This window comes from Sus scrofa, chromosome 1 (assembly GCF_000003025.6).
Source record: "Sus scrofa isolate TJ Tabasco breed Duroc chromosome 1, Sscrofa11.1, whole genome shotgun sequence".
Classification (NCBI taxonomy): domain Eukaryota; kingdom Metazoa; phylum Chordata; class Mammalia; order Artiodactyla; family Suidae; genus Sus; species Sus scrofa.
The window spans coordinates 108,940,721-108,954,031 of NC_010443.5; the positions used below are offsets into that span (position 1 = coordinate 108,940,721).

The following is a 13,311-nucleotide window of genomic DNA, read 5'->3' on the forward strand; positions in this document are numbered from 1 at the left end:
GGCACAGTGGGTTAAGGATCCTGCTTTGCTGCAGCTATGGCTTAGGTCACAACTGAGGCTGGGATCTGATCCCGGGCCTGGGAACTCTATGTGCCACTGGTGGGCCAAAAAAAAATAATAATAATAAAAAAAGTTAATTGCTTTCTTATGTATCAGCAATGACCAAGTAGAATTTGAAATTTAAAACATAGTACCATTTACACCAGCACCCCACAAAATGAAATACTTAGGTATAAATCTAACAAAATATGGGGAATTCCCATTGTGGCTCAGAGTGTAACAAATCTGACTAGTATCCATGAGGATGTGGGTTCGATCCCTGGCCTCGCTCAGCGGGTTAAGGATCCAGCGTTGCTGCGAACTGTGGTGTAGGTAGCAGACGCGGCTCTGATCTGGTGTTTTGGTGGCTGCCATGTAGGCTGGCAGCTGCAGCTGTTTCAACCCCGAGCATGGGAACTTCCATGTGCTGCAGGTACAGCCCTAAAAAGCAAATAATAAATAAATAAATAAATCTGGAGCTCCTGTCGTGGTGCAGAGGAAATGAATCCGACTAGGAACCATGAGGTTGTGGATTCAATCCCTGGCCTTGCTCAGCGGGTCGAGGATCCGGCGTTGCTGTGAGCTGTGGTGCAGGTCACAGACACGGCTCAGATCCCACGTTGCTGTAGCTGTGTCGTAGGCCAGCGGCTACAGCTCTGATTCGACCCCTAGCCTGGGAACCTCCATATGCTACTGGGTGCAGCCCTAATGGCAAAAAAATCAATCAATCAAACAAAATATGTATAAGATCATTAAGAGGAAAACTACAAAATTCTGATTAATGAAATCAGGAACTTAATAAGTGGAGAGATACTTCATGTTCATGGACAGGAAGACTCAATATTGCAATGAAATCTCAACTAAATTCCCACAAGTTATTTTGTAGATATTAACAAACCAATTCTAAAGTTTATATGGAGAAGTTAAAGATCCAGAATGGCTAATACATTATTGAAGAAGAACAAAGGTGGAGGACTGACACTACCTGACTTTAAGACTTACTGCTATAAAGCTACAGTGACAAAGCATTGGTGAAAAAAATAGCTGGATCAATGAAACCAAATAAAGAGCCTAGAAATAGACCTGCATAAACACAGTCAACTGCAAAAAGGAAGCAAAAGACAGTACAATGGAACAAATATATTCTTTCTAACAAATGGTGCTGGAGCAACTGAACATTCACATACATACATGCACACATAGACAGACCTTACACCCTTCACAAAAATTAACTCAAAATTACCTAAATTCAAAACTGCAAGGCTTCTAGAACATAACATAGGAGAAAACCTAGGTGACCTTGTGTGTGGTGATATCTTTTTAGATATGACACCAAGGATATGATACATTAGAGAGTTTATTAATATGCTGAACTTCATAAAAATTGAAAACTTCTCTGTGAGAGAGCTTGAGAAGACAAGCCAGAGACTAGGAGAAAATCTTTGTGTAAGACACATTTTACATGAGTTTCCTTGTGGCACAGTGGGTTAAGAACCTCGTATTGTCTTGCAGTGGTTCAGGTTGCTGCTATGGTGTGATTTCGATCCCTGGCCCTTCCACATGCTGTGGTTGTGGGGAAAAAAAAAAAAAAAAAGACACACGTCATGCTTGATAAAGAATGCTTAAACAAAATACTCAAAGATCTTAAAAACTCAGTTAGGAATTATAAATGAGCTAAAGACCTTGATAGACACTTCATCAAAGAAGATACAGAGATGGCAAACAAGCACATGGAAAGAAGGTTCACATCATATGCGGTCAGCAAAGTGCAAGTTAAAACAACAATGAGATACCACCACACACCTGTTAAAATGGTCAAAATTCAGTACACTGAGAACACCAAATGCTGGCAAGGATATGGAGCAGCAGGAACTCTTGTCTTTGCTGGTGGGATGGAAAAAGGTACAGTAACTTTGAAAGACAGTTTAGTGATTTATTATAAAACTAAATATACTTTTACCATATAATCCCATACAATCTGAATTTAGGTGATGATATCTGAACCTCAGTTTCTTCATCTATAAATTAGAGCTAATAACAATGACAGTGAAGTTTTGTTGTAAAGACTAAATGTGCTATGACCTATAAAAAGATAAAATAGAAACTTTAGGAAGTAGACTGGCTGAGTAGGAGTAGAAATTAGAACTGTTTACTCCCCTCTAATATCATTTTTGTTGAAAATTAAAAAAAATAAGCTCTCAACTACTAAAGTCCCTAGTTCTTTCTGTAAATCTTTCAGTTTATATTTGTATGATTATTTTCCTCCCACATCTCTTTTCCTCAACTTATCAACTTAATTGTTTGGTCCTTGCCTTAGTGATTAAAGACAAAATAGGTGTTCAAATTCCATCATCTGAAGAGCCAACCAATGCCTCTCCTAGACTGGGACCAACGAAAAGTTAGCAAATCGCCCTGTCTTGAAATGTCATAATGACCTTTTTAAAGAAAGTAATCGAGTCATACATGAATGTATTCTCATTATTGTAAAGGGAATTTTAAACTCTTGGGAAACGGGGCCAAACCTTACAGGCGTTCCATGCCCCTTCTCTCTCTCTCTTTTTTTTTTTTTTTTGTGTTTTGTCCTTTCAGGGCCGCATCTGGGGCATATGCAGGTTCCCAGGCTAGGGGTCTAATCAGAGATGTTGCTGCCAGACTATGCCACAGCCACAGAAACTTGGGATCCGAGCCATGTCTGTGACCTACACCACAGCTCACAGCAACACCAGATCCTTAACCCACTGAGCGAGGCCAGGGATTGAACCTGCAACCTCATGGTTCCTAGTCAGATTCATTTCCGCTGTGCCACAATGGGAACTCCATGCCCCTTCTTTTTAGGTCAATAAAATGTCTTGAAACATGGCTCTGTACCTCTGTTGCCAGAGCTGACTGTGTCCTCTGAATTGACCAGGAAGGCCTGATGGGTTCCCCCCTTCACTGCTGAGCATGTTGTGTCGCAGAATGGATCCAACAGAGGGACTTTCAGGCATGTGATTTCACCAGTGGCCTTAGTAACGACCAGCCTCAGTCAGATTTACCTCCTGGGGAAGTGGGCAAGGATTTTTTTTAGGTCCAAAAAGCAAAGAATGAGGTAATGGATGGCTAGAGGTGTCTATTTTAGTCTCACAGCTCTAAACAATTTTCAGTTGCAGATGTTAAAATATCCAGAATCCACAGAGAACAGAACAGATGGCCTTATTTATCCCGCCTCTGCTGCTCTGAGGGCCTTCTGCCACTCCAGGCATTTGATGACGCATGTGTGGAGCAAACCTGCCTGTGTTCACAGGCTGTGTTCAACACACGTCAGCTTAGAAAACCTTTTATAGAAAGTCACAACAGGGCCAGGCTTCAATGCTGGGGACATACAGAGATGACTGAGTGCCAGGGACCCTTGGGAGCTCTGTGTTAGCAGAGACGACAAGTGGCGAGTGTCTTCCTGGCCTGGCAGGCTGTGTTCTGCACAAGGATGCCTGTGGAGGGGTGAATGAGCTGGAAGCCAGCCTGTGCTCCTTTTTTTTTTTTTTTTTTTTTTTTTTTTTCCGCCCAGGCCCTTGGCATGGGAAGTTCTGAGGCCATGACTGAACGACTACCATGGCAGTGACCTGACCACACCAGGTCCTTAATCCACCAGCACTCCTCAGCTTGTGCTCCTATTGCCAACCTGTGCGTCTGGCTCTGGAGGAAGGGGTGCCTTTTTCAAATAGGCACAAATGAACAATGTGTGCTGCCTGCATCCCTGAACTGAAGTAGAGCCTTAGAACTCAATCACACAGTAAGTGCTATGAGAGAGGCAGACAGCAGCAGCTCTGGGAAGGAAAGAGAAAGCAGCTGAGTCTCCCTAGGGAAGGAGTTGTGGGGAGGGACAGAGACTGAGGGAGCATTTCAGGAGGGCCTTGGAATAGAAACAGGAATTTGCCTAGTAGATAGAAAGGCAAATGAGGCAGGGGAAACAGACTGAGCAAAGGTGCAGAGGCTTACAGGTACAACGCCTGTTTCTAGAACAGGGAGTATTTCAATCTGGCTGATGGAGGTGAGGCCAAAGGCAGGCAGAGCCAGATGGTGCAGGCCTTCTGAGCCACGCTGAGGATGCTGGGCTTCAGGCTGGTGGTTCTCAAACTCTGGTGTGCTCTGAAACATGTAGAAAGCCTGTTATCAACAACAGGCATAAACTTACTGTTAGAAGTGTTGTTTCCTTGGCCTGAACCCCAGGGATGGGTTCTGACTCAGTAGGTCTGGGGAAGGGCCCATGAGTGAACATTTTAAATGATTTTCCAATTGGGAGATTGGGAGTTTGGGATTGGCATATGCACGCTATTATATATAGAATGGATGGTCAACAGGGACCTGCTGCATAGCCCAGGAAAACTTTAGTCAATATTCTGGGATAACCTATATGGGAAAAGAATCTAAAAAAAGAATAGATATGGGTATATGTATAATGGAATCACTTTGCTGTACAGCAGAAATTAACACAACATTGGAAATCAACCATACTTCAATAAAATTTTAAAAAGTGAAAAAAATAGAAAAAAAACTTAAAAATGAAATAAAAAATGAAGTGATTTTCCTATAGGATTTTGATACAGTGGTCAGAGGAGAAAAGTGCTGCACTAGAAGGGGAGTTTAGGCAGCAGAGGGTCCGCTGGGCTCACTGGAGCAAGGACTGCCAGCTGCAGAGTGGAGAATGGGACAGCTGGGGAGCCCACTCCACTGGTACTGCCCTTAGAAAGCTATCTCAGAGCCCTGCCCTTAATGAACCCATCCCCAGCACAAAGGTCAGGTAACAGATTAATATGCAAAGAAAACAGATTTTAGGGACAAAGACAAGGACTTTAGGCCCAGCTCTACCATTTGCGGTTGGGTCAGCCTAATAATTATTATTTTCCCTCCGAGTTGGTCTATACACCAACAGGACCTCAGAGGTCTCTCTTGGCCGTATGGTACAAGGGTTTGATCCCTTCTAGTGAGAAGTTTATTATATATAAAAGGATGCTGGATATGGCAAAAAATAAAAACAATTTTTAAAAAAGACTCTCATGGAGTTCTCGTCGTGGCTCAGTGGTTAACGAATCTGACTAGGAACCATGACGTTGCAGGTTCGATCCCTGGCCTTGCTCAGTGGCGTTGCCGTGAGCTGCAGTGTAGGTTGCAGATATGGCTCGGATCCCACGTTGCTGTAGCTGTGGCAGAAACTGGCGGCTATAGCTCCGATTAGACCCCTAGCCTGGGAACCTCCATATGCTGAGGGAGCGCCCCAAGAAATGGCAAAAAGACAAAAAAAAAAAAAAAAAAAAAAAAAAAAAAGACTCTCATAGTGGAAGTTGGAATAGGGTCAGAGTTGTTTTGGGAAGCAAAGTTCTTTCTTTCTGAAACTTCCTCAGGCCTCTCCGTGTGCCTCACGGCACCCAGAACAGTACCCTGTATTTTGCTTAATAATGAAGAGCATCTAGGGTGTCAGAGTTGGCTCTTTGGGGCTGGGCTATCTGATAAAGCCTCCTCTCGGCTTTATCCAGCCAATGATCAGCAGGCATTTAATATGGTGACCCTCCTATTATCCAGAGTTTTACTAATTAGGGTTCTCAATTATCTGGATGTTTTAAAGGGGTGACACTGAGGTCACTGATGTGTAGTCAGGGTGCTAACAAAAACCAGGACCAGGATGGGGCTTACAGAGCTATGGAGCTGAAGAGACTCACATAAAAAGTTGAGCACAGGGAAGACGCAGTGGGGGTGGGACATGGCAGAAGGGAGGGCTAGCCTTGTCTGGATGCCTCCTCCTGCCCTGACCCTTTATTTGGTGTTCGATATAACCTCATTCTATCAATCCATACAATAGCACTGTAAATTAGGGAGATGTCTTGTTTTACAGGTTAGGAAACCATGAATGAAAAAAGTTAAATAACTTGTTGACAACCATGGGACCTCAAGAGGCAGAAGGGATTTGAACCCAGGTCTCTCTGGTACCAAAGTCTATGCTCTATTCCCAAGAGCTCACTTAACAGCCCACACATAACGAGGTGCTAACAGTGACCACTGTGGTCTTTACAAAGAAGAGCCAGTGTTGCCATGGCCAGGCCAGGCTCCTAGGGCAGAAAGACCTTAGGGAAGCTGGGGGCAACAATACTGGTTCTTGGAAGATCCAGAAATTTGGTCTACTCCTCTAGCAGTGGTCTGGCCCATGGGAACTGAATTGAAAACAATTCTCTAGAGACTCATGTATGATCCAAGTACTATTCTGTTGGCCAGACAGTCATGTTACCTGGTATATTACTTTGCTATTAATGCTGTAACAAATTACTACAAACTTAGTGGCTTCAAACCACACAGACTTATCATCTTGCAGTTCTGGAGTTCAGAAGTCTGAGATCAGTTTCATTGGTCTAAAATCAAGTTTCTTTTAAATCACACCTGCGTCCCTTCTGCAGGCTCTAGAGGAGAATGTTTCCTGGACTTTTCCAGCTTCTTGAGACGCCCATCATTCTTTGGCCCTTTCGTTTTCAAAGCCAGCAGTGTTGCATCTTGCAGTGTCTCTGCCCTGTGCTCTTGCCTCCCTCTTGAGATTATCTTTGGTTTATCTAGAAAATCCAAGAAAATCTTCCCATCTCAAGATTCTTGTTAATCACGTCTGCAAAAGTCCTTTTGCAACCTAAGGTAATGTACTCACCAATTCCAGGGATTCAGATGTGAACATCTTTGGAGGCTGTTATTCAACCTACCGAAGTGGGCCAGTCTTTATTTTTTTTATTTTTTATAATTTTTTTTTTAATTTTCCCACTGTACAGCAAGGGGATCAGGTTATCCTTACATGTATACATTACAATTACATTTCCCCCCACCCTTTCTTCTGTTGCAACATGAGTATCTAGACAAAGTTTTTTTCTCCACTAGAGCAGGAAAGGGTCTCTGTAAGTCTAGTCTGTGATCAGAGGCTGCTTGGGGAATCTGAGACCAGAGGACCGTGGTGTGGATGATCTCCATGGTCAGGGTCATCCGCCAACCATGAGCCAGCTGGGCACCAGTCCTCCATCCAACAAGCAGGGAGCAGGAGCTTCTGACACATGAGCCTCCCTTCTTGTAGAGGCCATGCACTTCCATCAGGCAGACCACACAACAGTCAGTTATTGCTCTGTACTTACAGATATGGCTGGCTCCCAACTCTCCAATCCTGGTACATTTATAGATCATGTTTTATGGTTGCTGAAGGGATCTGTCTCATCCTGGGTCCCCATTAATTTTGTTCATTAACATGGTCTCACAGGCTGTGTTACAAACCAGTGTCAGGAGACAGCTTTTACCCCAGGTATGCCAGGACCTCACTGCTTCCTGCCGTCTCCCTCTCTCTCTGACTTTTGACCATACACTCTTGGGTCCAAAATCCTCTCTGCCCTTCCTGTGTGGGTTTTGTTTTGTTTTGTTTTGTTTTGTTTTTATTTTTTGCCTGTGTGGTTTTGACAGGCTGTTAGGTCTTTTTACTCTGGATTCTGTGCACACATAATCTCATCTGTTACATGCTGATTTTTGTGAGTGACCTTGTCTCCAAGTTTTGAAAATAATTTACCTTCCCTTCAAATGTACTGACCTTTTCGAAAAACAACAGCAGCTCTGATTCATAGCTGTCTGTGTTTTTCACTCGGTGTCTCCCTCTCAGAAATTCATCCAAATAATGTTCCATGAGAACCTGTTTCTGTGCCAGGCACTGACTGGGTTAAAGGTCTGCGGGTATGATGGTGAGCAGATATGCTTCTGCTCTCATGGAGCTTAGAGACCAGAAGGGAAGATGGATCTTTATTATGTAATCACACTCATGAATGTGGAAGTAACAATGGAGGTAATTACTCTCAAGAAAAGAAAACACAGTTAATGAAAACTGAAAGAGAGACCTGCCCTAGATAGGGGGTCTCGTGGGAAACTTTCCTAGGAAGTGCCATTTGAACTGTGATCGATGGGTGGTGGAGGGAAGGGTGGAAGAAGCTGGGAGGTTAATATGGCTGCAGGCAGAGAGGGATGGACAGGGAACAAGGGTCAAGATGAGGAGGCAGAGGCAGGCAGGGGCCAGGGGAAAAGTTCTGAGTTTTAGCCTAGGAGCAACAAGGTTTTGAGCAAGGGGAGGCTTGGGTGCTGAAACCACTGTTCTGGTGAGAGCACAGAGAATAGATTTTGTGGGGGAGGGGAGGGCAGACTTGGGGCAGAGAGGACAGTTAGGAGGCTGTCACAGTAACAGAGGTGAAACATGAGGGTGACTTGGCCAGTGTGGTGGCAATGGAGAAGTGGTTGGTTCCTGTGGTAACTCGGAGGTAGAACCCAGCAGGACATGGTGAATGTTTCACGGGCAGGGGGTGTTAAGCAAAAGAGTGGAAGATCTCAAAGATGAAACCAAGCTTAGCATAATGGCTTACCTAAACTCCTATCAACTGAATTCATATTTGCATTCAACTACAACAAAACACTTTTAAAAGGATGAAATGCTTGCTCCTGTTATGACAGCCTAATGAGAATAGCTGTGTTCAGTGTGCGAGGGGCTGCCCATCCTCATGAACCTCAGACAGGACGTTGGTGGTGGCTTCTGGAAGAAGTTGACATATCCAAGTTTAGGTCCTTGAATGGACAACATAGTTGATGATTTTACTGTCAGAATCCCTCTCGCAGTCTTTATATGGTACAGGGAGGGGCTGTATCTAAAACCGAACCACCAACCAGAGCAGGTTGACCTTGGAGTGAGAGGCTTGACAATAAATGGGAGAATTCTGGGAACCCAACTCCAAGAAGGCTGGCCTCTTTCCCACTGGTGACTCTCTTTTGAACTTTAGGCTTTGGCAGTCATTCAAGCCAAACAACCCTGGGGCGCAAAAGCAAGGGAGTCCAGAACAATCTCTGCCTTATTGTTTCAGATAAGATGTCTTTGTTGGGCAGGTGTCTGAATCCTCGCCCTTATTCCTTTTCAGATACAACAGATTCTCTGGTCTAATGATAATGTGCCTGAATATATTTTTCTCAAAATGCTTTTCTGTAACAAGGCATTTGGTTGCTTCACTGGGAGAGAGTTTCTAAGATTTCAAACCAGAGTCCTAAGGGTCCTGGTGGCACCACTTCAATGTTCCTAATTAAAGTCCTCTGTTAAACTATGTGGGCCCTTCTGGAACATCCTGCTACCCAAGGCCCAGAGACCTGGCCTCCCAGCTCAGCCGAAGGGCAGTGGGGAGAGGGGTGCACATCCTGGGATGAACGCTGAAGACTCCCACGTGGGAAGCATGGTCAGTGAGCTACCAACAGGGCCATTATATTCAATTACGTCATGAAAGGGAAAGGAGGAAGGAAAGCAAATTGATGCTTAATAACTACTGCATCCAGTGCACACCTGAACCCCGACCCTCATCAAACCCCCTGCTTCATCAACATCTTCATCATTAACCTGCCCTTTGAATCATGGGTGTGGGAGAAGGGTTTTTAACACAAAAACTAATGCCTTTGGTACTGATTTCAATCATTACCACGTGCTAGGTGCGTCACCTAACTCACTCCATTCGTATCTTATCTGATCCTATAAGGCAATCTGTGGCAATCTTCAGTATTGTTCTGTTCTACTTGTCCAGCACATGCTTCTCCCCAGTAAGGCGCTCACCTGTGTTTCCTGTTTGAGCCCAGTCCCTATGCCCAGTCTTAGCACTGAAACCTCATGCAGTTTAAGAACATAGATACTTACCCCTCTGGTGCTCTCTTTTCTGGCCTCCCTAATTCTGACTTCCAGGAATATGATTTGGCTCTGGCCCGCTTGGTCAGTGCCTACACCACCCACTGGGGGTTGTGGACACAGAAATAGATCCTCGTAAGCAATCTGTGAAGCAGGAACTAATACGTTCCACATTTTGCACTTGAAGAAATTGATGCCCAAAAAGGTTAAGTGTGCCATATAAGACTACCCAGCTCTGGACTTGACTATAATCCAAAGAGTCTATTATTCTAATTTCAGCCATTAACCAGCAAAAATTATTACCTACTTACTTGGATGGTGAGGATTAAAGAGATACAGATGCAAATCTGGGAGCCAACTGGATAAATTGTGGGTGTATTACCAAGTGTTTTGTATTAGTCACCTCTGGTTTCAATAACAAAATACTGTAGGCTGCATGGCTTAAACAATAGAAATTATATTTACTCACAGTTTTGGAGGTTGGAAGTCTGAGATCACAGTGCCAGCAATGCCGGATTCAGGTGAGACCCTCTTCTTGTCTAGATCACATGGTGGACCTCAGATGTCTCTTGTAAGAACCAATCCTATGGTATCAGGGCCCCACCTTATGACCTTGGTGAACCTTAATTACCTCCTAATGGGTTCCATCTCCAAATAGAGTCACATTAGGGGTTAGAGCTTCACTTTAGGAATTTTGGGGGACACAAGCCAGACCATAGCATGTTCCTAGAGAAATCGCTAAACCTTGAAAACAAAACAAAGGTCATCTTTTTATTTGGACAATCCTTCCCAATAACTCATTTCTCTGCTCAGCCTCCTCTCTTGAGGTGGAGTGGAGGGAGGGGCACCTTTGTAGAGTCTACCCTCAGACTCCAGGGAAGCTTATCCAAACAGACTTTCATTGTTCCTTCAAAGGTTTTGCCTGCCCTTATGTTGGTCATTCACACAAACGCCTCAGGGAGTCGCAGAGAAAGCTCCCCAAAGTCAAGTGTGGCTTCAGCTCTCTGTTCACTGGGTAAATCTTTCCATCTTCAGGAACAGGCAACACTAAATGGTAAGGCAGCTTTTTTTTACCCCCAGAGCTATTTTACCTTGAAGTAAAGATGTTGGAAAACAATCCCAAGTGCAGGCCTGAAGGACTCGTCCTAGTGATAGGAGTGGCCTCCAGAAGCATCCTCTGCCATGGGAGGTCAAAAAGCTTAGCTTTTCACGAAGAGATCAGAAATTCCCAGTTTTGCCTTAAGAAGCCTTTCTTATTAAGTTATTAGAAGTTGTTAGAATCTGGGCTCACTGAGAAAATCTTAAGAGGCCATTGCTATGATACTCTCAAGAAGCTGAAAGTGCAGCTATGTCAGCAGGGCCCTCCAGTGAAAGGAAAGTTAGAACATTTTAGGTTGCTAGGGACTTGAGTCATGGGGGGGCAATCACAGCTGGGCACCTTCCAGAACAAGCTGGGCAGTTTCTCAGAGATCTGTACCATCAGATGGGGTCAAGGGGTGAAAACCCATAGCAAGGAAGCCCCATGGTTGGTCCATGTCAGGTCGACACCACAGCTTCAGCTGGCAGACCAGAGGGGAAATCCCATCTCTGCTGCTCACCTCTCTGTTACCAAGCTACCCTGTTAGAGCCTCATTTCCCTCAGCACAACCCTGAGAGGGAGTGCCTCCCTCCTTAATTTTGGCCTCTAGGTACCTCCCTCCCCTCACCCTCGTCCTGCTCTGGAATGATAATATCTGACTTACAACAATGGGTGAGGATGAAATTACATGATGTATGAAAAGTGCCTGGCATAGGGGCATGTCCACTAATTTCCTTTCTTGTCCTCCTTCTAAAAATATCATTTTAGGAGGGCCTCTCCCCTAAGCCATCACCTCACTTCTGAGCCATGATAACTAGCATTTATTTAGCTCTTAGGTGCTGAGCATTGTGTTAATAATAACGACCATCTATTGAGTTCTTTCGAGCATCAGGTGCTTTACGCCCCTTGTTCTCAATAATCCATTCTATAATCTTATGAGGTAGAGATTATTATCACCTCCAGTTTACAGATGAGGCATCCGAAGTGAGAAATTAAACAGTTTAAGGTCATATTTCTAGTGAAGGGTAGAACTAGGAGTTTGGCTCCAGGGCCAGTCCTGAGAATGCAATTAGAGAATAATAAGACTGTTTTTGAAAGGGGCGAGCGAAGGATGAAAAAGCAAAATGCTTTTATAACCTTCTTTGACAAAAATGGTTGCACAGGAGTTCCCATTGTGGCTCTGCAATAATGAACCTGACTAGTATCCTTGAGGACTCGGGCTTTATTCCCTGACCCTGCTCAGTGGGTTAAGGATCCAGTGTTGCCATGAGCTGTGGTGTAGGTTGCAGATGTGGCTTGGATCTGGCATTGCTGTGGCTGTGGTGTAGGCCAGCAGCTGCAGCTCTGATTCGACCCCTAGCCCAGGAACTTCCCTATGCCACAGGTTCAGCCCCGGGGAAAAAAAAAAAAAAAAAAAGGAGATTTTGCTCAATAACACTAGCAATAGGAATGTGATAGAAACACTGATGGTTGCTAAAGGACAATTTTGAAAAAAGTTAAGATCATGACTCATGCACATATAAAATGAACATGTGTCAAAGATTTTACTGAGTTCATCAATTAATGAGGGAAACAGAAAGATGTAAAACCAGTGTAGACAGTGTTTGAGGTGCTCCCTTGTGTTGCAGCAGGTTAAGAATCTGGCATTGTCACTACTGGGCTCCAGTTCCTGGCTTGGGAACTTTCACATCCTGTGGCTGCGATTGGAAAAAAAGAAGGAAGGAAGGAAGCAAGGAAGGAAGGAAGGAAGGAAGGAAAGAAAGAAAGAAAGAAAGAAAGAGAGAGAGAGAGAAAGAGAGAGAGAAAGAAAGAAAGAAAGAAAAAGAAAAGAGAGAAAGAATTTGAGAAACTGTGTACTTATCCGTAATTTAATAAAGGAATGTTAGGATGCAATTCATGGGTTACACACAAAACTGGTCAATGGCTTAAGAGGCAATAAAAAAGTTTTAACTTTTAGAGTTTTCTTTTCTACTGAGAAAAAATAATTTTTACTAGGTAAAAATCTATAAGCTAAAAAATAATTTCTCTAAGTTTGGGAACTTTAATAAACAATTAAGTACATTACCTTAGTTCATTGTTCTTCAGTCTGGTCCATGAGACACCTGAGTAGAATTGGAGAAGTTTTCAGGGCTTCTGTGTTCAAAAATATTTTCTTCTTCTCCACATCCTCTTTTTCTTCATCGTCGTCACCATACTAAGACATTACCTTTTTCACTGTGCTAACACTTGTATAGATGGTGTAAAAGAGATGGTGGGTAAAACTGCTGTCACTTTCACACAAATCAAAGCCATGGCACCACGTTGAACTAGCAGTCACTGTATTCTTCATCACCATGCACTCATGGGGCAGGAGGGAAGCTTGTTTCACTTAAGAATGTCCTTGATGAAGCTGTAAAAATTACTCCTACTAAATCTTGACCAGTGAGTATAAACCTTTTTTTTTTTGGCCGCCCTGTGGGCCAGGAGTCAGACTTGAGCCACAGTGGCTACCTGCACCACAGCTTCAGCA

The 13,311-nt window shown here is 43.8% G+C and overlaps 1 long non-coding RNA gene across 3 annotated transcripts; it reads right to left on the reverse strand.

Annotated features, from left to right (window-relative positions):
• On the reverse strand, positions 804-12,023 carry LOC102163023. 3 transcript variants are annotated; one of them, XR_300930.3, is made up of 5 exons: positions 7,173-12,023; positions 4,015-4,164; positions 2,908-3,077; positions 1,843-1,923; positions 804-1,602 (listed from the first exon to the last, which is right to left on the reverse strand). It is a non-coding gene; the product is annotated as an uncharacterized LOC102163023 (long non-coding RNA). The 3 variants fall into 3 exon arrangements; XR_001306156.2 differs by having other exon boundaries at positions 4,015-4,182; XR_002344618.1 differs by having other exon boundaries at positions 6,445-12,023.